The sequence below is a fragment of the Erpetoichthys calabaricus genome, chromosome 5 (genome assembly GCF_900747795.2).
Source record: "Erpetoichthys calabaricus chromosome 5, fErpCal1.3, whole genome shotgun sequence".
In the NCBI taxonomy this organism is placed as follows: domain Eukaryota; kingdom Metazoa; phylum Chordata; class Cladistia; order Polypteriformes; family Polypteridae; genus Erpetoichthys; species Erpetoichthys calabaricus.
Window position 1 is genome coordinate 36,681,917 of NC_041398.2, and position 27,824 is coordinate 36,709,740.

Sequence of the window (27,824 nt, forward strand, 5' to 3'; positions counted from 1 at the left end):
GACGATGGGTCCCCACTATCCTTCCAGTTTTTAATAATGCGTTGGACAGTTCTTAACTCAATTTTAGTTCTCCTTAGATGTTTTCTCTGCTTGATGCATGCCAATGATTTGACCCTTCTCAAACAGACTAACATCTTTTCCACGACCACGAGATATGTCTTTCGACATGGTTGTTTAAGAAATGAGAAGCAACTCATTACACCTGTTGGGGTTAAATAACTTGTTGCCAGCTGAAAGATAATCGCCCATGCAGTAATTATCCAATAGGAGGCTCGTACCTATTTGCTTAGTTAAATCCAGGTGGCAACTTTTTTTTGGCCAGGCAGTGTATGATAAACAGAATTTTAATATCACTTCCTACTTATCACACTGAATGAGTTTACATGTGTGCTCATTGGTGTTCTTGAAATTTAAGGTCACTGCTTTAACCACTTAAATGAGCACACTGCAATTTAAGAGGCAAGTAGTAATAAACAAAGTACGTCACATGCAGTGTGCAACAGACAAACAAGCCACCCTCATATTAAAGGTTAAGGGTGCTAAGAATAGCTTTCAAATCACATTTGAAAGCCCTGTCTTATATTAGTGGCTGTGCTCACTTTGGGAGATTATCCATATAAGTATAGGCAAGCTTAACTGCTGGTTTTTCACTTGTTGCCTAAGACAGACAGTGGGCTATAATTTTGTGAGGTCACCAGCCATCCTTTTTGGAAATCAATCATTAATTTTCTTTACAATGTGTTAAAGTGGTCCATTGTGTTACTAATATTTTAACATGCATTTAGAGGTATGTCCTGAAGGTGTGTTTTATAATATGCTGTGACAGTCAACATGTAGTAAGTTTCAGTTTCACATCAGGTAGAATTAGTTTGAGTGAGATCTCTCCCCTTTGTTTTTTCTTGATTAATATATCATAATAGCGATTAAGTGGTAGATACAAATATGTGGTTCTTGTATTTAAAGACACATGCATAATCTAAGAACAATATAATCTGTTTTTGTGCAGTAAGTTAATTATACAAGTTTAACAATGTATGTAAAGCATAGCTTATTTGTTCATGTGTAGGCCTCACACACAGTATTGCTTTTAGCAGAATCATACATATAACTGTAAATCTAATCTTTTTTTAAAGCTATGATAGCCTTGTGATGTTTTTTTTTCCCCATTAGCTGTTTTTACCTTTTAATTCCTGAATAGGTGTTGTTAAGTGACATTTTTATGTGCTTAAGTCAGGTTTATACTACATCTTGATACTGAGTTAGTCCTTGGTGTGTGTGTGTATATGTGTATATATATGTGTATATGTATGTGTGTGTGTATATATATATATATATATATATATATATATATATATATATATATATATATATATATATATAGTATATGTATGTATGTGTGTATATATATATATGTATATGTGTGTACAGTGAACCGAAGCAATTTCCCCCATAGGATTGTATGTAAATACAATTAATCCGTTCCAGACCGTACAAACTGTATGTAAATTTTTTTTTTAAATTTTTTAAGCATAAACATAGTTAATTATACCATAGAATGCACAGCGTAATAGTAAACTAAATGTAAAAACATTGAATAACACTGATAAAGCCTTGAATAACAGAGAAAACTAACACTACAATAGTTAGCGCTATAGTGCTAGGAACCGCTCGCTAAAAACACATTTTTTTTTTTTTTTTTTTAATGAGTTTTAAGCACAGGGGAAAAAATGAACATTTGAAAAATCCGTAATTTAATAAACCACCAAGAAAAGTAACATTGCAACAATGCAGGCTACGAACCGAACACTGTAAACAGAACTGAAAACAAAAACAAGCCTTCTCTACCTTATGCGTCCCTCCCTCTCTCGCTCGCTCGCTCGCTCTCTCTCTCTCTAGCTCTCTCTCTCTCTTTTGCAAGCCTGGCGCGCCTGTGTGTGCGTCTCTCTAGTGTGCTCCTGCGTGTGTGCGCTCACGCCTCTATCTCGTGCTTCTGTGTGTGTGCGTATCTGTCTGTCTCTCTCTCTCTCTCTCTCTCTCCCTGTGTGTGTGTGTGTGTGTGCGCAGCTCTCTCTCGCTGTGTGTGCGTGTGTTGCGCTCTCTCTCTTGCTCGCTGCACAGGAAATGCACAGGGACAGACTGAACATGTACAAACCGAAAGGGAACCTGGCTTGTTCGTATACCGAGTGTGTGGTCGTGAACCGAGGCAAAAGTTTGGCGAACTTTTTGGTCGTAAACCGGTTTGTACGTGTACCGAGACGTTCGTGAACCGAGGTTCCACTGTATATATGTATGTATATACTGTATGTATGTATGTATATATATATAATGTATGTGTATATGTATGTTATGTATGTATGTATGTATATAAATAAAACAAAACATCACCTAGAATATTTTTACTGCATCATAACTTTCTGAAATAACCTGCTTAAAGACAGATTGCCTTCCATAATGTCATTTTTGTTCAAGGCGTTTTTTGCAATGTTTTATAAGCGTAGTTTTTCATATATATACAGGGAAATTAACTGTTTAAAATGTTCTTATTTTTCTGTTGACATCATGTGACATATCTGTCTGATTGAAACAACTTGACACCCACTGGATCGCTTTTATGAGGTATAAGGGAGGACATAAAACTTCTAGTTTTCAAAGCTTTTTTGGTTCCAAGTTGCTGATACCAGACTGAAAATTTGTATAGTATAAAATAAATTCTTGTATACATTATCTGGTAACCATTCATGGTAGCGAAGATTTTGTTTACAAATATTTAGATAACCCTCATCCTTGTGTAACCTGTACGCCCCCTCCCTTTCCCTAGGTAATGTTAGAATGTTTTGATACAGTGAAAAAACGCTTTTAACTTAAGATATGCACAGATTTCTAAAATTGTAGTGCTTATAAATCTTATCAGCTTTATAATGGGGATTGTGGAAGAAAGGTGAAAAAAGAGAGTGCAGGTAGGGTGGAATGGGTGGAGAAGAGTGTCAGGAGTAATCTGTGACAGACGGGTATCAACAAGAGTGAAAGGGAAGGTCTACAGGACGGTAGTGAGACCAGCTATGTTATATGGGTTGGAGACAGTGGCACTGACCAGAAAGCAGGAGACAGAGCTGGAGGTGGCAGAGTTAAAGATGCTAAGATTTACATTGGGTGTGACGAGGATGGATAGGATTGGAAATGAGTACATTAGAGGGTCAGCTCAAGTTGGACGGTTGGGAGACAAAGTCAGAGAGGCGAGATTGTGTTGGTTTGGACATGTGCAGAGGAGAGATGCTGGGTATATTGGGAGAATGATGCTAAGGATAGAGCTGCCAGGGAAGAGAAAAAGAGGAAGGCCTAAGTGAAGGTTTATGGATGTAATGAGACAGGACATGCAGGTGATGGGTGTAACAGAACAAGATGCAGAAGACAGAAAGATATGGAAGAAGATGATCCGCTGTGGCAACCCCTTAATGGAGCAGCCGAAAGAAGAAGAAGCAGATAAATCCTATCAGATGATGTGATTTGACGTAGTAATTTTGGGGAGCCTAAATAGAAACATTTCAAAAGCTTTTCATTTTTATTTCTGCCAAATCAAATCACCCTTACATCACAGAAATGTAAGTACTTATTATAGTTTTAGATGTCATAGTGTCTCCTTTTGGGGCAAGTGATCATTTTTGTCAGCAGTTTGAAGACTTAACTGGAGTTCAACAGATGCATGTGGTACTCCATTTTTGAGATGCATTCAGTGTCATGTGTAACTGTATGTAATCTCAAATTAAAGGAGTATGTACACCAAACGTTTTTTTTTTTTACTTAATTCTATATTGTATACAGCAATGGGCAATAAAAACCTTTTGATTTCATGTTTTTATGGAGAGTGGTAAAGAAACAACAAACATGAAAAAATCTGTACTGTATTTTGCATAAATATTGTTAAATAAACCACTTCTGGTAAACACAGTCTTTCCTCTTCACCCTCATTCAGATAACAAAGTAAAAAGTTAGTTTAAAGGAAACATCCAAAGTTATGCTCACAGTTACATGTAATAATATTTCAACAGTCGAAGAACTTAAAGCAGCAGATTGCTAGATGAGTGACAACCTACCATTGCACCCAGAAGCACAATCTTCCATTTTGCTACATGAATGAGGTTTCTGGTTAGTGATCTGAAGGTTGCTGTTGGATGTCTGTCTTGTGATGGGCAGCCCTGATTACCAGAGTGAAATTGTTCAAAAGAAACACATGAGTGAGCTGGAGAATCTGAGTTAATTTATTATAAAATATATTTACATATTAACAGTGTTATTTAGTGTGCCCTATCTTTCATGCTGAGCAGCTCAACAGGTAATGTTTGTGTAGTAAGATGGGCATACAGGCTATAAATGATTGCAGGTTTACATATTCAGGTGTTTACAGTGCATCCGGAAAGTATTCACAGCGCATCACTTTTTCCACATTTTGTTATGTTACAGCCTTATTCCAAAATGGATTAAATTCATTTTTTTCCTCAGAATTCTACACACTACACACAACACCCCATCATGACAACGTGAAAAAAGTTTACTTGAGGTTTTTGCAAATTTATTAAAAATAAAAAAAAAATTGAGAAAGCACATGTACATAAGTATTCACAGCCTTTACCGTGAAGCTCGAAATTGAGTACAAGTGCATCCTGTTTCCCCTGATCATCCTTGAGATGTTTGTGCAGCTTAATTGGAGTCCACCTGTGGTAAATTCAGTTGACTGGACATGATTTGGAAAGGCACACACCTGTCTATATAAGGTCCCACAGTTGACAGTTCATGTCAGAGCACAAACCAAGCATGAAGTCAAAGGAATTGTCTGTAGACCTCCGAGACAGGATTGTCTCGAGGCACATATCTGGGGAAGGTTACAGAAAAATTTCTGCTGCTTTGAAGGTCCCAATGAGCACAGTGGCCTCCATCATCCGTAAGTGGAAGAAGTTCGAAACCACCAGGACTCTTCCTAGAGCTGGCCGGCCATCTAAACTGATTGATTGGGGGAGAAGGACCTTAGTCAGGGAGGTGATCGAGAACCCGATGGTCCACTCTGTCAGAGCTCCAGAGGTCTTCTGTGGAGATAGGAGAACCTTCCAGAAGGACAACCATCTCTGCAGCAATCCACCAATCAGGCCTGTATGGTAGAGTGGCCAGACAGAAGCCACTCCTTAGTAAAAGGCACATGGCAGCCCACCTGGAGTTTGCCAAAAGGCACCTGAAGGACTCTCAGACCATGAGAGAGAAAATTCTCTGGTCTGATGAGACAAAGATTGAACTCTTTGGTGTGATGGCCAGGCGTCACTTTTGGAGGAAACCTGGCACCATCCCTACAGTGAAGCATGGTGGTGGCAGCATCATGCTGTGGGGATGTTTTTCAGCAGCAGGAACTGGGAGACTAGTCAGGATAAAGGGAAAGATGACTGCAGCAATGTACAGAGACATCCTGGATGAAAACCTGCTCCAGAGCGCTCTTGACCTCAGACTGGGTGACGGTTCATCTTTCAGCAGGACAATGACCCTAAGCACACAGCCAAGATATGAAAGGAGTGGCTTCAGGACAACTCTGTGAATGTCCTTGAGTGGCCCAGCCAGAGCCCAGACTTGAATCCGATTGAAAGTCTCTGGAGAGATCTTAAAATGCCTGTGCACCGATGCTTCCCATCCAACTTGATGGAGCTTGAGAGGTGCTGCAAAGAGGAATGGGCGAAACTGGCCAAGGATAGGTGTGCCAAGCTTGTGGCATCATATTCAAAAAGACTTGAGGCTGAATTGCTGCCAAACGTGCATCAACAAAGTATTGAGCAAAGGCTGTGAATACTTATGTACATGTGATGTCTCAGTTTTTTTATTTTTAATAAATTTGCAAAAACCTCAAGTAAACTTTTTTCACGTTGTCATTATGGGGTGTTGTGTGCAGAATTCTGAGGAAAAAAATGAAGTTAATCCATTTTGGAATAAGGCTGTAACATAACAAAAAGGTGGAAAATGTGATGCGCTGTGAATACTTTCTGGATGCACTGTGTATTATATAGAAATGTTTTTTATGAAAGAGGAAATGCATTATAGAAGGATCGGGCTCTGTGTCATACTTGGATGTAGGTTATATTTGGGAACACATTCTAGTTATATTTTGGGAGCATTATATTTGCTGCAAATTAAGAAAAAAAAATCATAATTCATGAATGAGTTTGGTTTAGTTATTTATATTTTAGCCTAAATAATATACCGTCTTATTCTACATCTTTTTATTGTAATTAGTGACAGCGTGTCTGCTTGCTGTGCAATCTTGATTGGTTTTGAACCACTCCCTAGTGGCATCCTGTCATACCATTTTTGTCAAGTCTCTTTTTTTTCCTTTCTGTCATTTTTATTTGAGTAGCTGTTTTCTCATTAAGCAGCTTTTAAAACTTCTGCTTTTGCATCATTAATTTCCACATAACTAAACTTGTGCACAGATGGTTGCTGCCAATATTCATCCCACTTCTGTTCTTCCTCTCTGCTGATTCATGTAACACTAGTAATTCCAGGCTGGTTGTCTTCATTTACTAATGACTTTATCTCAGCATAGTGTCTGCAGTCCCTTATGCCAAGATTTCTTCTTAAATTTAAAGCTACAGTATATATATACAGTGGTGTGAAAAAACTATTTGCCCCCCTTCCTGATTTCTTATTCTTTTGCATGTTTGTCACACAAAATGTTTCTGATCATCAAACACATTTAACCATTAGTCAAATATAACACAAGTAAACACAAAATGCAGTTTTTAAATGATGGTTTTTATTATTTAGGGAGAAAAAAAAATCCAAACCTACATGGCCCTGTGTGAAAAAGTAATTGCCCCCTTGTTAAAAAATAACCTAACTGTGGTGTATCACACCTGAGTTCAATTTCCGTAGCCACCCCCAGGCCTGATTACTGCCACACCTGTTTCAATCAAGAAATCACTTAAATAGGAGCTGCCTGACACAGAGAAGTAGACCAAAAGCACCTCAAAAGCTAGACATCATGCCAAGATCCAAAGAAATTCAGGAACAAATGAGAACAGAAGTAATTGAGATCTATCAGTCTGGTAAAGGTTATAAAGCCATTTCTAAAGCTTTGGGACTCCAGCGAACCACAGTGAGAGCCATTATCCACAAATGGCAAAAACATGGAACAGTGGTGAACCTTCCCAGGAGTGGCCGGCCGACCAAAATTACCCCAAGAGCGCAGAGACGACTCATCCGAGAGGTCACAAAAGACCCCAGGACAACGTCTAAAGAACTGCAGGCCTCACTTGCCTCAATTAAGGTCAGTGTTCACGACTCCACCATAAGAAAGAGACTGGGCAAAAAACGGCCCTGCATGGCAGATTTCCAAGACGCAAATCACTGTTAAGCAAAAAGAACATTAGGCTCGTCTCAGTTTTGCTAAGAAACATCTCAATGATTGCCAAGACTTTTGGGAAAATACCTTGTGGACTGATGAGTCAAAAGTTGAACTTTTTGGAAGGCAAATGTCCCGTTACATCTGGCGTAAAAGGAACACAGCATTTCAGAAAAAGAACATCATACCAACAGTAAAATATGGTGGTGGTAGTGTGATGGTCAGGGGTTGTTTTGCTGCTTCAGGACCTGGAAGGCTTGCTGTGATAGATGGAACCATGAATTCTACTGTCTACCAAAAAATTCCTGAAGGAGAATGTCCGGCCATCTGTTTATCAACTCAAGCTGAAGCGATCTTGGGTGCTGCAACAGGACAATGACCCCAAAACATACCAGCAAATCCACCTCTGAATGGCTGAAGAAAAACAAAATGAAGACTTTGGAGTGGCCTAGTCAAAGTCCTGACCTGAATCCAATTGAGATGCTATGGCATGACCTTAAAAAGGCGGTTCATGCTAGAAAACCCTCAAATAAAGCTGATTACAACAATTTTGCAAAGATGAGTGGGCCAAAATTCCTCCAGAGCGCTGTAAAAGACTCATTGCAAGTTATCGCAAACGCTTGATTGCAGTTATTGCTGCTAAGGGTGGCCCAACCAGTTATTAGGTTCAGGGGGGCAATTACTTTTTTACACAGGGGCCATGTAGGTTTGGATTTTTTTTTTCTCCCTAAATAATAAAAACCACCATTTACAAACTGCATTTTGTGTTTACTTGTGTTTATATTTGACTAATGGTTAAATGTGTTTGATGATCAGAAACATTTTGTGTGACAAACATGCAAAAGAATAAGAAATCAGGAAGGGGGCAAATAGTTTTTCACACCATATATATATTGTATGTATGCAATTGCTATGTCCTTTCTCAGATCTAAATTTGGAAAGTCCATTCATCATCAATTTTGCAACAGTCACAAGATTTTAGAAAGGCTGCTTTAACTTTGCTCAAAAGAAGAACTCCATTTTATTGAAGATTGACATTTTCTAAAATGCTGATTTTTTGATGTAGAAATCCAGAATTGATAACTGCTCAGCCTTAGCTTTTGGTAAATGGCTGTGTTAGATCTCTGGTATTCTGGGCTTGAGAAACAATTATGTGGTACCAAGTGACAAACAGGCATTCTTTGAGTAAATATACTGCAGCTATGTCGTTTAACTCTGCATGACAGCTGTTAATGTATTTGATGCATTTCAATCACGTTTTTATAGCCCCCCACCAGCTTATTAAATACATTTAAAATTTTTTTTTAAAATTTGGATTCATACACTTTTATACACAGCTGCCATCCTAAACTAAAACTTTGCTAATACAAATTACAGATTTATATTACAAACAGCTATTGATCCAGCTGTTTTTATTACTTGCTGAATCCCGGGGCTGAAGATAATAGTTTCGCTTTCACCAGTTAACCAACCTAAGATGTACGACTTTGTGATGAAAACTGAGTACCAGAAGTAAATAATAACTTGTTCGCTCAATGTATGTGCAGATGGTGGCCCAGCCAGATTTTATACCCAGTCTCTTAGTAGTTGTCAAGAAGCGGGACCATTAATTGTGCCACCATGCTGCCCTTAGGTTTATCAAAATAAAAAAATAAACTTTGTAGAAGCTGTTTTTTATATTACATATTTTGATAAAAAAGTAGTGGACTGTTCTTGTTTTGCTGTTTCAACTTTTATTATACTTTTATTGTACAAATCAATTGTCACAAGTCTCACCAGGAAAAGTAGTTGAGAATATGAGGTGGAAAAAAAACTAAGTGTATTTGTTGCCAGCAGTGAATGATTGTTTATATAGCAAATAATTTATTATGATATGGAGGTTTTCGACTTCAAACCACACTTTTACCATTTCAGTGCCCATCAGTCTTTTTAGAATGTGAATCTGAGACTGCCACTTCTCTGTTAGTGTTCCAGCTGCAGAAATATTAACGCATTTTAATTTTTATCTGAGTAGAATACGGTTTTTTTTTTTTTTTTTTTTTTTTTTAAATAAGAAGTGAACTAATGATCTAGTTCAGGTGTTTTATAAAAAGGTTTAATGTTTAGTAGTAAATAACAATTTGTAGAACTCTTAATTTTTTCATGTTTGACATAAACCATACATGGAGAATATTAAAATATAACACATTAGGTGCAAAAATAAAGTAAACCTTGCTCTTGATTTATGTTTAACTAGCCAACCCGTGGCATAGCATACACTGCATAATTGTGTATTGATGGGTGAACACTTCCTGAAAGACACAGTTGTCCAAATGGGGTTGGTTTTGAGGATATGACTGTAGGTGAATAAAAAGATGGAACTCTGGAGAGGGCAACATACAATACAGAATTTTACATGCTGCATACAGCGATTCACATCGAAGCATAGACACTGCTAAGACCATGGGATACCTCTCGCAAACTGTTTTACACGCTGCATACAGCGATTCACATCCGCAACAAATATGATTCTTCTTAGATGGTCCTGTTGTGTCCACCCTTGCTCTTGAAGCATACACACTGCCTGGTCATGTGCCCGCTCACAAGAGCAACTAACAGAGACCCGCCCACCAACTGTAAGACAATGGGATACCCCTCGCAAACTGTTTTACACGCCGCATACAGCGATTCAAATCCGCGGACCAACATGCTGCTTCTTAGGATTCTTAGGTTTGAGGATACGACGTAAGGGAACTCTGGTGAGAGCAACATACCGTGACTGAAAACTGGAGGACCGCCACCAGCCCCCACCTCCCAGAGCGAGGGTCGGGGCTGGACGGCGGAACGGGGTGTGTGGGGACGGACGCCTAGTGAGGGACGATGTATTGATGGGGTGAACAGTCATCTCTTAGTCATCGTTCAGTACACACTGCCTGCTCATGTGCCCGCCCCCAACTCCTCACCTGAATTGGTTTCATCTTGTACAGTCCACATGCACTTGTGAGTCATGTTGACTATTCATTTTCCAAACACTGCCTCAGTCAGTTTCGCATCTGCTACAGTCCACATGCACCTCTGAGCCACGTTGACTTTTCATTGTTCTGTTTGTCCGGGCTGGGTGAGGTTTCCCGTGTTGAATCTAATTCAGCCAAAGGCTCCCCACCTGGTGGTGCCCTTCCGTCAATTCCTTTAAGTTTCAGCTTTGTAACCATACTCCCCCCCGGAACCCAAAGACTTTGGTTGCCTGGCGGATCATGGGAAAAACGCTGCCAGATTGCTAGTCGGCATCATTTATGGTCGGAACTACGACGGTATGTGATCGTCTTCGAACCTCCGACTTTTGTTCTTGATTAATGAAAACGTTGTTGGCAAATGCTTTTGCTCGCGCGCGAAGTGTTGGTGGGCAGGGCTCTGACGTGCGTGGTGCCATGGTCGGCTGCTTAGTGAATTGTTGGCGGGCGTGGCTGTCTTGCGTGCGTCTTGCTTGCCATGGACTTAATGAATTATATATATAGATCTGTTATATGAATCCTACCCCTCATTCTCTATCCAAATGCCTATGTTTTTGGTCCATTAAGCATTTCAGATTTTTCAACGATGGTAATTTTATTGTTATATAGCAAAAAAAATAAAAAATTTTTTATTAGTCTATATGCAACTCAGGCTTCCACCCTGTTTGCCTTACTGTATTTTTGGGAATGTGAATAGTGGTTTTAGTTGGAAATTACTGTGTCAGTGATTGTCTTGATCCTCAGTGGAGGTGTGTGTGTTAGGGTTGTGCCAGTTTATAATAGCCTTGGTAGTTTTTATGGATAACAATTTTATATTCAAAAAGGGTCTCATACTTTTAGGTGATTGAAATGTAAAAGCACCTAATCTGCTAATCATTTTCAGTGCATTAATATCCAAGCATTGATTAGTAATATTATGCATATGTAGAAGTGCTGCTCACTATATACACAAGGAATCTATTTTCATTTTAGCAAATGACAGCAGTTAATATATAAATTATAATAATTTAACAGGTAATAGCTATATTTTTTATTATTTACTAGGATTTAATTTGTCTTAATGGCCAATATTGCTTGTGTAAGCATATTCTGTGTACTAATTTGCATTACTGTTGATCCCTTGTAAAGTTACTTATCATTTTAAGTAGAGCATTTGTCTAAATGATTGATAGCATAGCTCATGCATATTGAGTGTTGTTTAAAACCTTCAACATTGGATTGATGAGCACTGATAATGCCCATTTGCTCACAGTTTAAAAAAAAAAAAAAAAAAAAACACTTTAGTTTTTGGATCTTACATCTCAAATCTTTAAAAAAAAAAGAGGAGGACATGCAGGTGGCAGGTGTGTCAGAACAATATGCAGAAGACAGGAAGAAATGGAACAAGATGATGCGCTTTGGCAATGCCTGAGGGGAGCAGCATGTTCTACTTTTTGTTTAAATGTGATTTTATATGTATGTACAGTAATCCCTCCTCCATCGCGAGGGTTGCGTTCCAGAGCCACCCGCGAAATAAGAAAATCCGCGAAGTAGAAACCATATGTTTATATGATTATTTTTATATTGTCATGCTTGGGTCACAGATTTGCGCAGAAACACAGGAGGTTGTAGAGAGACAGGAACATTATTCAAACACTGCAAACAAACATTTGTCTCTTTTTCAAAAGTTTAAACTGTGCTCCATGACAAGACAGAGATGACAGTTCCGTCTCACAATTAAAAGAATGCAAACATATCTTCCTCTTCAAAGGAGTGCGCGTCAGGAGCAGAGACTGTCATAAAGACAGAGGAAAGCAAACAGGTCAATTAGGGCTGTTTGGCTTTTAAGTATGCGAAGCACCGCGGCACAAAGCTGTTGAAGGCGGCAGCTCACACCCCCTCCGTCAAGAGCACAGAAAGAGAGAGACAGAGAAAAACAAGCAAGCAAAAATCAATACGTGCCCTTCGAGCTTTTAAGTATGCGAAGCACCGTGCAGCATGTCGCTTCAGGAAGCACCTGAACAGAAGGTAGCAACGTGAAGATAATCTTTCAGCATTTTTAGACGAGCGTCCTTATCGTCTAGGTGTGCGAACAGCCCCCCTGCTCAATCCCCCTACGTCAGGATCAGAGAAAGTCAGCGCAAGAGTGAGAGAAAAGTAAGTTGGGTAGCTTCTCAGCCATCTGCAAATAGCGTCCCTTGTATGAAATCAACTGGGCAAATCAACTGAGGAAGCATGTACCAGAAATTAAAAGACCCATTGTCCGCAGAAAGCCGCGAACCAGCAAAAAAATGCGCGATATATATTTAAATATGCTTACATATAAATCCGCGATGGAGTGAAGCCGCGAAAGGCGAAGCGCGATATAGCGAGGGATTACTGTATATATGTGTGTGTATGTTTGATGGTTAAACCACGTACCTCCTGATTCATATTGAAATATCTCTGTCATGACGGCTTTGTTGACCTAATGGTAGCCTAATCCTATTTAGTGCAGGCCCATAAAAATTTCTTTACTGAAGGATGGTATGCATTTTTTGGATAATGTGGCAGAGACATTTATTATTGTACATCTTTAGTTTGATAATGACAATGTTTTATGTATGAAACAAATACCAGTGGCTGAATTTGAATAAAAACATTGGAAGATAAGGCAGGTTTGGTTTCCAGGCATGTTATGTTTGAGATGTCTTTCTGAGGTCATCTATTTCTTAATGTTTTTTTTGTATTTATTTGTATTCATACTAAGTGGACTATGTACTTCCGCATTAAATACCTGTGAGGTATGATAAACATGGAATAAAAGAGTAAACCTGTTTGATTAGGACACACCCTTCAGTCCAGCAAAATATACATGAATGTTTCCTGTATTGCTTTTAAAGCAGCAATGAATTGTACCAACTTAGATGTTTTTATTCAATGGTTGTGTTTATGTTGACATTTTGTCTGATTTATTTCTAATACCAGAGTGTTTATATATGAAATTTCTTACTCTCAGACGCACAGTGAATTAGTGTTTTTAAATTTAGCCTGCTGCTTTGAGGTTTTGCAATGCCATAGAAATTGGACTTCTTTCCCTAACTTTTATTTAAGCATGGTTTAGATGGATCAGTACAAAGCTAAAACTTAAATGCATTTTTAAGATGCTGCTGCCTCCAGTTAAGTACTTGCATAATTGTTTTTATAAGTGGCTCAAAAATGTACATTTTTATTCAGTTCTAAGCTAGGGAATATTTATGTTCCTGTTCTGGCAAAGGTTTTTTTCTTGTTATATACAATAGGCTATCGAAAATTGACCTGATTTGACTGTTTATGGCTTGCAGTGGAATAGTAACCCATCATAAACAAATTCCTAGTTTTCACTTCTTGGTGCTAGGATAGACTGTATAATTGTGAGCATAAATGACTGAGTAGGGACAGATAAAGATGATCTGCTGGGAAATAGACAACACTACAAAAATTGAGTTATTTGGTCATAACAAAAAGTGCTTTGCATGGCAGAAGAAGAACCACCGCATTCCAAGAAAAACACCTGCTACCTACTGTCAAATTTGGTGGAGGTTCCATCATGCTGTGGGGCTGTTTAGCTAGTTCAGGGACGGGGGCCCTTGTTAAAGTCGAGGGTTGGATGAATTCAACCCAATATCAACAAATTGTTCAGGATAATGGTTCAAGCATCAGTCACAAAGTTGAAGTTATGCAGGGGCTGGATATTCCAACAAGACAATGACCCAAAACACAGTTCGAAATCTACAAAGGCATTCATGCAGAGGGAGAAGTACAATATTCTGGAATGGCCGTCACAGTCCCCTGACTTGAATATCATCGAAAATCAATGGGATGATTTGAAGCCGGCTGTCCATGCTCGGCAGGCCTCAAATTTAACTGAACTGGAGAGATTTTGTATGGAAGAATGGTCAAAGATACCTCCATCCAGAATCCAGGCACTCATCAAAGGCTATAGGAGGCGTCTAGAGGCTGTTATATTTGCAAAAGGAGGCTCAACTAAGTATTGATGTAATATCTCTGTTTGGGTGCCTAAATTTATGCACCTGTCTAATTTTGTTATGATGCATATTGCATATTTTCTGTTAATCCAATAAACTTAATGTCACTGCTGAAATACTTTTTCCGTAAGGCATGTCATATATTAGGAATGAAAGGAAGTTGCTACTTTGAAAGCTCATTCAATGATATAACAAAATCTAAAGAATTAAGAGGGGTTCCCAAATTTTTTCATATGACTGTATTTATTTGAAGGTGTTAATGGTGAGAGCAGGTGCAGTCTATCAGTTACACTGTAGGCCCAGTTATTCTAATTCTGGTCTAGTACACAGGCTAAGCAATAACAAGAGTCTGATCACAAATACATGGCAAGATACTTTGACTGCAGCACAAGAAAGGCATTTTTTAATAGGGTTCCGAAACAATGAATGAATTTAAAGCTGACAAGATTGATTTTGTACTGCAAATTAAATTTAGACAGATTAGGAGTTTTTGACATTTGTATACTGAATCAATTTGACTCATTCATTAAATATTACTCACTAGTACGTTTTTTTAAACCAGCTAAGGATGTAAATGTAAATTTTAGAGTAGCAAACCTAACAGAGATTCATTGACAAACAAAATTTTAAAAGCACATTGTCGCAAAAAACAGCTTTCAAGATTTAATTAAAGATTTAATAGTACAAATGAAATGTTTGAATTTTTATTGTTAGTATTGCTGTTAATCTGTATTTTTCTGTAGAGAAAATGTAAGAGATTCAATTGGGAATGTGCAAATGGTAAGGTAAATCATGTAGTCAATGGTGACGTCATTCTATATGAATGCTGCACTGAAATCCCCTCAATTTTAAAATTTCTCCCATTTGTTAATACATTGGGGGTTCTCCATGTCTGTCATAAATTAAATTTCAAAGCCTGCATTGTAATTTGATATTTATGAATGTCAGTACTACTTCTACTGGAATGATAGTTTGGTAAGTACTTGATGGGTATACCAGTATTTTAAAGCTGCTGTTACTACTATAGCAGTGTGGTGCAGTTTATAAGCCTTTGTACTTCAAACCCTTATGTTGTGGGTTCAAATCTCACTACTGACACTGTGTGACCATGAGCAATTCACTTCACCTGTTTATGTTCTAAATGGAAAAACCAAAAGAGCTGTAACCAATTGTACTTCTCCAATGTTGTAAATCACCTTGAGTAAAGGCATCAGCCAAATATGTATTAGTATTTATATATTTTATATTACTGATAAAGGCTCACTGTTGTTTACTTTAATAATGGAGTTACTTTTAATGAAAAGTGGTTGAAAGGGATTTCTGCTTTTAGCTGTGATATTGAGAGAGGTTAGGAGCACGTGCTGATACAGCGCATTGCCGCACCCACCACATAACGAACCAACTCTGGATCTCAGATTGGGACCCAAGTGTAGCCATGCAACGGGTAACACCTCAGCACCACACAAGTTCAGATGGAACAGAACCAGTGTGAGATTTTTTGTGGTGGCCGGCGTGCCAATTCTGCCACCATCCCCCAGGTTTTTCTCTGCAGGTTGGAGGGCCTACATGCAGGGCTAGATGCAGATTAACATCCTACCCAGGACAGAACAATTGCAGGTTAAGGGCCTAGCTCAAGGGCCCGATGAAGTAGAGTCAAATTTAATCTGCCAAAGATTTGAGAAGAATTAAGCATGAAGTTACCAGGAACCCATTATCCTCCAGTGTTGTCATATTCCAGAACTGCAACCTACATGGAGTGCCCAAAGGTACAAGGTATTCAGTGCTCAGAGACATGGCGAAGGTAAGGAAGGCTGAAACCCAACCACCACTGAACAAGACACATAAGTTCAAACATCAAGACTGGGCCAAGAAATATGTGAAGACAGATTTTTCAAAGGTTTTATGGACTGATGAGATGAGAGTGACTCTTGACTGAGAAGATGGATGGGCCCATGGCTGGATCAGTAACGGGCACAGAGCTCCACCTCGACTCAGACACCAGTAAGATGAAGGTGGGGTACTGGTATGGTCTGGTATTATTAAAGATGAGCTAGTTTGGACCTTTTCGGGTTTAAAATGGACTCAAAATCAACTCCCAAACCTACTGCCAGTTTTTACAAGACAAAAAGAAAAAAGTCTACATCTTTCTAGAAGACCATGATTTTATGCAGGACAATGCTCCATCACATGCAACGAAGTACTCCACTGCGTGGCTAGCCAGTAAAGGCCTTAAAGATAAAAGAAAAAATGACATGGCCCCCCTTCCTCACCTTACCTAAAGCCCTTCTTAAATGGCAGATTTACGGGGAAGGTTACATACCCTGATGTTTTTATTACATTTTGAAAGTACAGATACAATGTAACTATGTAAGGACAGTGCACTCTTTTTGTATCAGTGATAAATTGTTAAATTGTAATTATATAAACTGTGGAATAACAATGACAACTGAGTAATTAACTATAGTGTTACTTTGTTTTTACACTGTAAGTACAGAGTAATAACTCGTAGTTACACTGTACTTATGCATGTAATTACATAGTAGTTACAGTGTAATTATGGATACTTAATGTAAAGTGTTACTGGTTATTTTAGTAATGCCTGAATTTCTTAATCATAACATAAAATGAGTAGGCAGTTTTAGAGTTAAAAATACTAAGTAGCAATTCATGATTTGTCACTGCAGATGTTTTAGACAACAATAAAAGCTGCTCTCTAGTTACTTGGTTTTAAGTGTTACTTCTTTAAATTAAACACAAAAAAGCAGTGGATGGGTGGTCAGCCGTGACATCTGTGCAGCTTTAAAAAGTGAGCAATTTATGTGAAGTTGAGCTGCCATGTCATTTATCTTGGACATCATGTTAAAGCACTAAAGTTATTTATGGCAGTTTGGCATAATCATTTCTTTTTACGGTTTCTTGCTGGGTCATTACAAACAGGCAGTTTCTGTTCTGACTACAGGTTACAGCTACATTGTGTTGTGTTGCATACATAATCTGGAGGCATGTTGTAATGCTCGGTGTAAATGTAGGCCAGCTAAATTATACACAGATACAATACGTGTTTAAGATGCATAATTAAATGAAGTTTTTGAGATAACTGATGTTACATAGAGTGTACAAAGACTAAGTTTTGAATATTGGTTAAGCAATTCGGCTGAAAAAGATGAGTTTGACACCTCTGCATTATCTTGATTTTAGTGATGTAATTATTTTGCTTCTATATTGTACTGATTTTCAATACTGTACTTAGACATCTGTTTTGGCCGAGCGCCCTTAAAATGGAACACTTTGCTTTATAGCTGGCTGTGTGTTAAGTTTAAGGTGGCATATATTAGTATATCTTATCTCCCACGAATCTTTTAGTATCCTTTGTGGTCTGGCAACACCCCCAAGAGCAAACATGATTTAACCCATCTGCCATGATGGCTTCTTCTGCAGGTGATGGAATAAATGAACTATTCATAATCCTCATTGGCTGCAAATATTGCAGTTTTTTTAGTTGATTTTTAGCTCACAGACCTGATGTTTTACATAATTCTCAGATAAATAATTTTGCACCAGGGACCTCTACAGCTTGATTCAACTCTCAACCCACCCCCGTCTTTGGATGATTCATATGTTGCTGTACTTTTTAAGGCCCTCCTTTGCCTGCTTGGTTTCTGTAGTTTATTATCCAGAATTCTTATACTGGTTGCATTCCCTTGTGTGCAAGTTCTTTCTTAAACTTGAAGTAGAAGTTAATATTTTAATTATGTGTTTCATATGGTGCTAAGGTAAATATGGCTAACTCCATTGCAGCATCATCAGTGTGATTAAAACCATATAGCTACTTCAAAATTATTTTCAGTAGTTTCTTTCACTTTTCTATTGGTTGCTATCCCTGTCGTGCCAAAATATTCACAAAGTTGGAATCATTTTTATTTACACAGAATTATCCATTTTCGAGTACTTAATTGCTCCCTCACTTTTCTTCTCTTGCTTCTTTACTTTTAATCACCTTTCTAAACATATCATATTTCTCTTGAATTTAAACTGTGTACAGTCTGTTTCACTGGGATGGTATATTATTATTATTATTATTATTTATTATTATTTATCCATTTGTTTTCTATTGTGTTTATCCAAATAGAATTGTGGGTCGTAATTGCCTATTTTGGCAATATTAACTTTTAAGGTTTCGCCAGTATTGGATTGGTTGCCAGTGCATTGCAGAAACAAGCCATGCTAGTGTTTAATTTTATTTTGTGTGTGAATATCAGAAGGTACATCATGGAAATGTCAAATGTTGTGCTGAATACCACCCATCCATCCATTTTCTAATCCTGCTTTATCCTGAGTAGGCCTGAAGCGGATATGCTCAATACCAAATTACAAAAAGATTTGTAATAATTTATATTAACTGATTTAATGCAATTGCACTAAATCAGAGAGCGCAGTGAAGTTCACTGGTCAGCTATTAGTAACACCCTCTCTCATTTCAAAGCTTGCGAGCAGACAAGGAGATGCCTGTATGTTCACAGTGCTTTGCTTGGTTACAGTGCCTTGTATTGGTAAGCAGTAAGTACTGTGAGACAGTGGGGAGTGTTTAAGCTACCAGTAATATGCTGACTAGAAAAGCGTATGATTTAAGCTTAAACTTATATGTGCGACTTGTATGTAGACAGTACCTACCTTCCGTGTCTGTTCCACTTTTTTGTGGAATGAATAGCAATTATTAATGTAGATTGTAATATTGAATGGTAATAGGTTGCCTGCTTATGCTGCTCTTTTTTAATCCTTTCTATGGAAAAAAAATGCAAAGTTGAGCTCAGAAATTATTATTTAAATCCCATTGGAAGATCTGTATTAAACACTGAAGAAGCAGAATTGTCGTTAAAAAAGTGGAGAAGGGCCACTGGGCTAAAGAGGGGAAATCTTCAGCGACCGTCCTTGTACAAGATCATGTAAAACTGGCTTATCAACCATATGACTTTTTTTCCTTAATGAAAGCCATTTGTTTCTGCTGGTGGGAGCGGGGTCAAATGAGGCCAAGTATATGCGAGAGTTGGTGGGCGCAGGATGGTGTAGAGCGGGAGGGGGGGCAGACACGATTTTAAAAAAATCTGTCCTGCGCAGACCTCTACTACAAGCTAACCACACTCCAAGCTACTACACTCAGTGCTGTCTGCATCAACCTACTCTGACGTGGCAGTGACTCTGTTCAAGCTGCATTATTGGTTTGGCACAGAGCTATTCTCATTGTCATTGGCTTTTCGTGTTGACTTGCAAAACATGGATGGAATGAGTTATTTCACTCTAATTATCTTTGTTTTTTTGCCCAGTCCTACTGATTGAACACTCATTACTTATAATTATAGCAAGCAATGGGTAGTATGTTAACTTATTATTTTTTTGTGTTTAACTTGGAAGTTTGACCCAATAACAGCTGTATCTGGCGATCATTTCAACACTTTTTCCACTAATGCTGGGTTCACTGGTATGTCAAAACCTTTTATGTAAGGGCATCATAAACTTTTTTATGTTTTATCCCTCCTTTTCCTGGGGAATTGGAATTTTGAGCTTCCTGAGCTCTTTCATCAGTTTTGTTCACACATGCCCATGAGATGAAACTTTAATGGTATTGGTTGACAATTTTTGAAAGATATTTTATATTGTGCGCTCTCAGCTTTGCAGCAATGTGTTAATAGTTTTAGGTTTTAGTGACAGATTTGGGTATTGAGGTCTCATTAATGAGGAGGATTGCTGCAAATTGTGATTAGAAGGGTGCCTGGGATACTTGTCAATGTCAATATATTTATATAGCACATTTAAAACAACATAGGAATGCTGTGGCCAAAGTGCTTTACAATAAAAGAAGAAAAAAAAACACAATATAAATAACATAAATAGAAATAAAATAAATGAATATAAATAAAATAAATAATAAATAGAAGTAAGATTATAGAATCACAATGAGGAAACCATCAGTATTACTGAAGGTTACGGAAAGCAAGTGAGTAGAAATTAGTCTTGTTTTGAACAGTTCAATTGTAGACGACTCCTTTATGTGATGAGTTAAAGAGTTCCAGAGGCGAGGAGTAGCAGCTCCAAAAGCCCCACCCCCCCTTAGTTTTACACTTGGTACGAGGGACAACAAGAGACAACTGACCAGAAGATCTAAGCACTCTGGATGGCTGGTGTAAAACACACAATTCGGATAAATAGGCAGGAGCAAGCCCATGTAAAGATTTAAAAACTAGCAACAAGATTTTAAAATCAATTCGAAAACTGACAGGCAGCCAGTGTAAAGAAGCTAATATTGGAGAAACAGAATCAAACTTTCTTGCCCCAAGCAGAAAGCGAACGACAGCATTTTGGACCAACTGTAACCTGCGTATCAGGGATTTGCTAATCCCAGAATAGAGCGAGTTACAGTAATCAAGGAGAGTAAAGATAAAAGCATGAGTAGCTTTCTCAAGATCCCTAGAAGATTAAAAAGGCTTGATCTTACCTAATAGATGAAGCTGGAAAAAGTAACTCTTGACTACAGAATTAATCTGTTTCTCAAAAGAGAGGTTACCGTCAAAAATAACACCAAGATTGTGGACTTGAGGTTTGCAAAAAGACAAAGAAAAAGCCGAGAAGTCCAAGACCGATTTGGGCTTTAGCTGATGGACCCACTATAAGCACCTCCGTTTTATTTTGATTCAGATGAAGAAAATTATTAGCCACCCAGGATCTTAGTTCAAAAAGACAGTTGTGCAGTTGATTCATTGCAGAGTTGCAGACGGGAATATAAACCTGTGTATCATCAGCATAGCAGTGAAAAGAAATGTTAAATTTCCTGAAAATAGCTCCGATAGGGTGAAGGTATATAGAGAATATAAAAGGACCCAAAATGGATCCCTGAGGAACACCACATTTAAGAGGAGCAGTAGATGAAAAAGAGGAATGTTCCACCTGGCCTATACAAAAATTGGCTTGTGACTATACTATTAAAACATTGATCACCAAAAAAAACTTTCAAAATCTGCCCTTAAAAAGCAGTCATTTTTGGCAAAATGAGATGAATTGCCAAGATTTAAAGAAACTATTTAATGTAAACCACAGGTAGAAGGTGGCAAAGCATTGTTGCACTGACCTCTACCATATACTGGAGAAAATCTGAGGAAAATGTTGTTTGATATGCATCTAATAACGGACATCCTACAGTTATAATTAGGGCTGCATCATATCCTATTGTCCACGATAACACCAGTATAAATTTTTACATGATAAAAAGGTGTCGTCTTGCGATATCAAAGATAAATGTTCCCTAGCGCGCACAACAGGGCCACAATCCAGACATGTCTGAGAGCGAGAGCAACATGTTGAGCCTCCAATGACAATTTACTACCTACAAAGGGAGCTACTTCAATAGTATGGAAGTGATTTGGCTACAAGATGTCAGACCTCCAATAAAGCATAATACAGTAATCCCTCCTCGATCGCGGGGGTTGCGTTCCAGAACCCCCCGCGAAAGGTGAAAATCCATGAAGTAGAAACCATATGTTTATATGGTTGTTTTTATATTGTCATGCTTGAGTCACAGATTTGCACAGAAACACAGGAGGTTGTAGAGAGACAGGAACTTTATTCAAACACTGCAAACAAACATTTGTCTCTTTCTCAAAAGTTTAAATTGTGCTCCATGACAAGACAGAGATGACAGTTCCGTCTCACAATTAAAAAGAATGCAAACATATCTTCCTCTTCAAAGGAGTGCGCGTCAGGAGCAGATAATGTCAGAGAGAGAGAGAGAGAAAAAAGCAAACAATCAAAAATCAAAAGGGCTGTAGGAAGAGAGCAATGTGAAGGTAGTCTTTCAGCATTTTTTAGAGGAGCGTCTGTATCCTCTAGGCCAGTGTGCGAACAGCCCCTCTGCTCAAACCCCCTCCGCTCACGAGCAGAGAATGTCAGAGAGAGTGAGAGAGACATAGAAAAACAAACAATCAAAAATCAATACATGCCGTTCGAGCTTTTAAGTATGCGAAGCACCATGCGGGAAGCATGTCGCTTGACAAAGCAGCTGCACGGAAGGGAGCAATGTGAAGATAATCTTTCAGCATTTTTAGATGAGTGTCCGTATCGTCTAGGGGTGCGAACAGCCCCCCTGCTCTCACCCCCTACGTCAGCATCAGAGAATGTCGGAGCAAGAGTGAGAGAGAGAGAAAAGCAAACAATATCAAATCAATACGTGCTGTTTGATCTTTTAAGTATGCGAAGCACCATGCAGGAAGCATATCGCTTGACAAAGCAGCCACAAGTAAGCCCAGCAAGGAAGGGAACAATGTGAAGGTAATCTTTCAGCGTTTTTTGAGGAGCGGCCGTATCCTCTAGGGGTGCGAACAGCCCCTGTGCTCACAATATATTTGAGTTTTATTTAATACGTAATACGCTCTCTGGTTGGGTAGCTTCTCCGCCATCTGCCAATAGCGTCCTTTGTATGAAATCAACTGGGCAAACCAACTGAGGAAGCATGTACCAGAAATTAAAAGTCCCATTGTCCGCAGAAATCTTTGAACCAGCAAAAAATCCGCGATATATATTTAAATATGCTTACATATAAAATCCGCGATAGAGTGAAACCGCGAAAGTTGAAGCGCTATATAGCGAGGGATTACTGTACTTTGTAAAATATGCAACAAAACTGTTACCGCTAAAAGTGGAAGCGCAACTTGTTTTCACCACTTGAAGCAAAAACACACCGTCTGGTACAACCAGGCTATGAAGGGATGCAAGGAGATACTAGTAGCTGGTGATGTGCAGCCAAAAAGTGAACAAATGACTCAGCTGAACATCGCTGGAGCTTTCGCTAATTGCACTCTATTTGATGGGTAGAGCAAACGGCGGATGGAAATGACTGATGCGGTTACATATTTTTTGGCCAAGGATATGATGCAAATCTGAATGTTGAAAAAGGAGAGCTTTAAGCAACTGGTTAAAAAGCTTGACCCAAGATGCAACATCCGAGGTAGACATCCTTACCTGAGACGTAATGAAGCATGCTGTGACAAAATTTAGCTTCATTTTAATAAATTGTAAGAAGAAAAAGAAAATTTTTTTTTGAATTGCTGTTTGAGAAGTGCCTAGTTAACATGCTGAGCATAACCCATCTTGACAGTATCTCTGTTATTGGTTGAGTGAGTCTATAATCTGTTAATGCAATGGGATTATGGGGAAGACTTGAAAAAGACTGGAAGATGAACACGGCGTGGAAGGGGGAGTTAGGGAGAGTGGGGGGATGTAATCACAGACTCCAGCTCCTTTTTACTTAGAAAATGGAAACAGGAAAACCACTTGGAACACAAAAACATTGAAAGAAACTTTAATGATAAAGTACAACAGTAACCGCTGAGCCATGAGCACTAGTATGATACTCTGTAGTGTAGTAGCTATGACTGATGGCAAGAGGTCTTAGTGTGCCAGCAAGTTGCTGTCTGGACTGGGTTACAATTGTGAAAAAAATATATATATATAACAAGGGAAATGATACAATGCTCTGTGGCTCACGAAAGAGAAAGCTCTGGGTTTCCTTAAAGCAATGTTTATTTTTCATGTTATAGATTTCCACAGTTACAAAAAGAAACTTAGGACTTAATACTTCCTAGTCCTCAACAGCTCCTGAAACACAGTACAGTACCCCAATAAAAATGAATTATTATCAACTCCTATTCTTAATGCATAAACTAATCTTGAACTATGAAATAAATTTAACATATCTTCAAAATTAACAGAATATAAATAATAATACAAAACTTGGCTCTCACAGGCAGTTTCATTTTTGTTTCGCTACACACACAAATATAAAATTATTTTAGCTTTATTGGATACACTGTTTTCACCGGTGTGGGTGTGTGTGTGGGGGGATGTGGGTGGGCCCATAAGTTTAATGAGAAGTACTGAAGCCTATAACATTTTAAATTAGTTTATTCTGAAATTTTGACAATAAGGATGGCTAGTTAACTGTTGAAAGTGTTTACTTGTGTAGTTTTGACACTGACATTCTAACTTGCCTCATTTCATGGTAAATCCATTTTACGTTTACACAAGAAATTAGAGGCAATGCAACAGTTTCAGCACTGATATTCTACCTCATTTGATGATAATCCAATAAAGGCAACTGCTATTTAGGTTTTGACAGCATTTTAGTCTATTGTTATAACCAGTGAGCGTTTACATTTTGACTGAAGGTTTGTTTACATGTGTTCTTAAAATTTGAGGTAAGTTTTATTAGGTGACAATAATATACAGGTTCCTCAAAAGTTTCAAGGTCAACTTACTTTAGTTATTATAATTGTTAAACTAAAGTGTTAATACAATACAATACAATTTATTTTTGTATAGCCCAAAATCAGACAAGAAGTGCCACAATGGGCTTTAACAGGCCCTGCCTCTTGAAAGCCCCCCAGCCTTGACTCTCTAAGAAGACAAGGGAAAAACTCCCAAAAAACCTAGTAGGGAAAAATGGAAGAAACCTTGGGAAAGACGGTTCAAAGAGAGACCCCTTTCCAGGTAGGTTGGGCATGCAGTGGGTGTCAAAAGAAGGGGGTCAATACAATACACAGAACAGAACAAATCCTCAATACAGTATAAAAATTGTTTAAGTACGGAGCAGAATTTAACAGTAGATGTTATCACATAAGAAGATTTGGATATATTTAGAGTCCTGGAGACCTCATCCATCAAGCTGCCTCCCCCATTTGGCCATTCCATGGCTGAAATAGCGCTGGGCCAGCCAATCCGATGAAAGGACCTCTCCTTCCCACGATTTCTGCGAACCTCCATCAGGGATGACTTTACCTTAGGCAGGCAAAACAACTTGACAGGTGGGCCGTGGCACCAAGTGCCACATTTGAGTACAGAGAACAGAAACAGAATAGGTGAGTGTTAGCATCCAGTTATAACTATCATGTTACTTTTATTTTAGTGCTAATGACTAACAACAGAGATGCAGTCTGTACAGTTAATCAGCAGCTCTAGTCAGGATATGCTAAACTGAAGTAGTGAGTCTTCAGCCGGGATTTAAAAGCTGAGACCGAAGGGGCATCTCTTATAGTAGCAGGCAGACCATTCCACAGTTTAGGGGCCCTGTAACTAAAAGCTCGACCTCCCATTGTTGTTTTATTAATCCTTCGAATCATAAGCAGACCGGCATCTTGAGATCTTAATGTGCGCTCTGGTTTGTTAGTCATGATAAGTTCAGACAAGTAAGCCGGAACTTGGCCATTTAAAGCTTTATATGTTAAAAGGAGGATTTTGAAATCTTCCCTAAACTTAACCGGGAGCCAGTGTAAGGAGTTAAGAACTGGAGTTATGTGTTCGTATTTTCTTGTTCTTGTAATAATTCTTGCAGCCGCATTTTGGATTAACTGGAGGCTGTACAGAGAACAGTTTGAACATCCAGTGAACACCGCATTGCAGTAGTCAATCCTACTAGAGATAAATGCATGAATTAATTTCTCAGAATCCTGTTTATTTAGAAAGCGCCTTAATTTCCTAACATTTTTAAGATGGAAGAAACATGATTTGGACAACTTTGTAATAGATAGATAGATGGATACTTTATTAATCCCAAGGGGAAATTCACATACTCCAGCAGCACCTTACTGATACAAAAATACAATATTAAATTAAAGATTGATAATAATGCAGGTAAAAACAGACAATAACTTTATATAATGTTAATGTTTACCCTCTCCCGGGTGGAACTGAAGAGTCGCTTAGTTTGGGGGAGGAACGATCTTCTCAGTCTGTCAGTGGAGCAGGACATTGACAGCAGTCTGTCGCTGAAGCTGCTCTTCTGTCTAGAGATGACACTGTTTAGTGGATGCAGTGGATTTTCCATAATTGATAGCAGCCTGCTGAGTGCCCGTCGCTCTGCCACAGATGTCAAACTGTCTAGCTCCATGCCAACAATATAGCCTGCCTTCCTCACCAGTTTGTCCAGGCGTGAGGCGTCTTTTTTCTTAATGCTGCCTCCCCAGCACACCACCGCGTAGAAGAGGGCGCTCGCCACAACAGTCTGATAGAACATCTGCAGCATCTTATTGCAGATGTTGAAGGACGCCAGCCTTCTAAGGAAGTATAACCGGCGCTGTCCTTTCTTACACAGAGCATCAGTATTGGCAGCCCAGTCTAATTTATCATCCAGCTGCACTCCCAGGTATTTATAGGTCTGCGATTTAAATGACATGCTAGAGTCAAAGATAACTCCTAGATTGCGGGCTGATTCAGTATAATTAATGGGGATTCCAATCGAGTTAAATGATGACAAAATATTGTTATGATCAGCGTCATTCCCTCCAACAATTAACATCTCTGTTTTATCTGTGTTTAAAGACAAGTAGTTCTCATCCATCCTCTCCTTTAATTCACAAACACAGCTAATTAAAGACAACATTGGAGCAACTTCAGTTGATTTAAATGAAAGGTATAACTGGGTGTCATCTGCATACGAGTGAAAATTAACATTGTTTCCTAATGAGAGATCCCAGTGGAAGCATGTAAAGTGAAAACAATAAAGGTCCCAGTACTGAGCCCTGCGGGACACCATATTGAACTTCTGTGTATAATGATGGAATACTGTCAGCACATTTCTGTACATATTGGAATCGATTTGATAAATAAGAACTAAACCAAGCGAGCACGGTGCCTGTAAGCCCAACATCATTTTCTAGCCTGTGCAGTAAAATAGAATGGTCAATGGTGTCAAATTCTGCATTTAAGTCCAACATCATAATTACAGTGGAGTTTCCTTCATCAGAGGATATCAGAATGTCGTTTACAACCCGTGTTAGTGCCGTTTCTGTACTATGACCAGTGCGGAAACAAGATTGGAATTTCTCAAATAAATTGTAATGCGTAAGTTGTGACTGAAGCTGATTGGTGACTACTTTTTCTAGTATTTTAGAGAGAAACGGTAAATTTGAAATAGGCCTATAATTATTTAGTATGTGTGGGTCTAGGTCTGATTTTTTTTTTTTTTTTTAAGTAATGGTTTAATGACTGACACTTTTAGTGCATCAGGTACTGTGCCATGCAATAATGAACTATTTATAATGTTTAGAATAGGCGCTGCAAGAACATCTATTGCAGTTTGCAGTTTTTTTGGCACTGGATCTAGGGAACAAGTAGTGGGCTTCATTTTAGAAATTAAAGTAAAGACTTCCTGCTCAGTTACAGGATAAAAATTATTAAAGTGCTGAATGCAATGTGAGACAGGGTCTGCTAAGCTAGTATTTGGTTTGTAGTGTTAAGCAGTTATGTTATACTTAAGATTTCCTGGGAAGACACTACCTAGGCTGTGTATGTGCGCACATTTGACTTATGCTGTTTCACACTGTAGACAATGCGGTGTCACTACTGTTGCACTCTAATGCTGCAGCTGCTGGCACCTTGTGGCAGTAGATTCACACTTCAAATCTGGTAGTCTGTCCTAGGGTACAGTAGCTCATT

At 38.5% G+C, this 27,824-nt stretch overlaps 1 protein-coding gene across 2 annotated transcripts in view; it reads left to right on the plus strand.

Moving 5' to 3' along the window:
• Positions 1–27,824, plus strand: part of atrn (attractin) — a 300,415-nt gene that overhangs the window by 17,392 nt on the left and 255,199 nt on the right. The window lies entirely within an intron of this gene.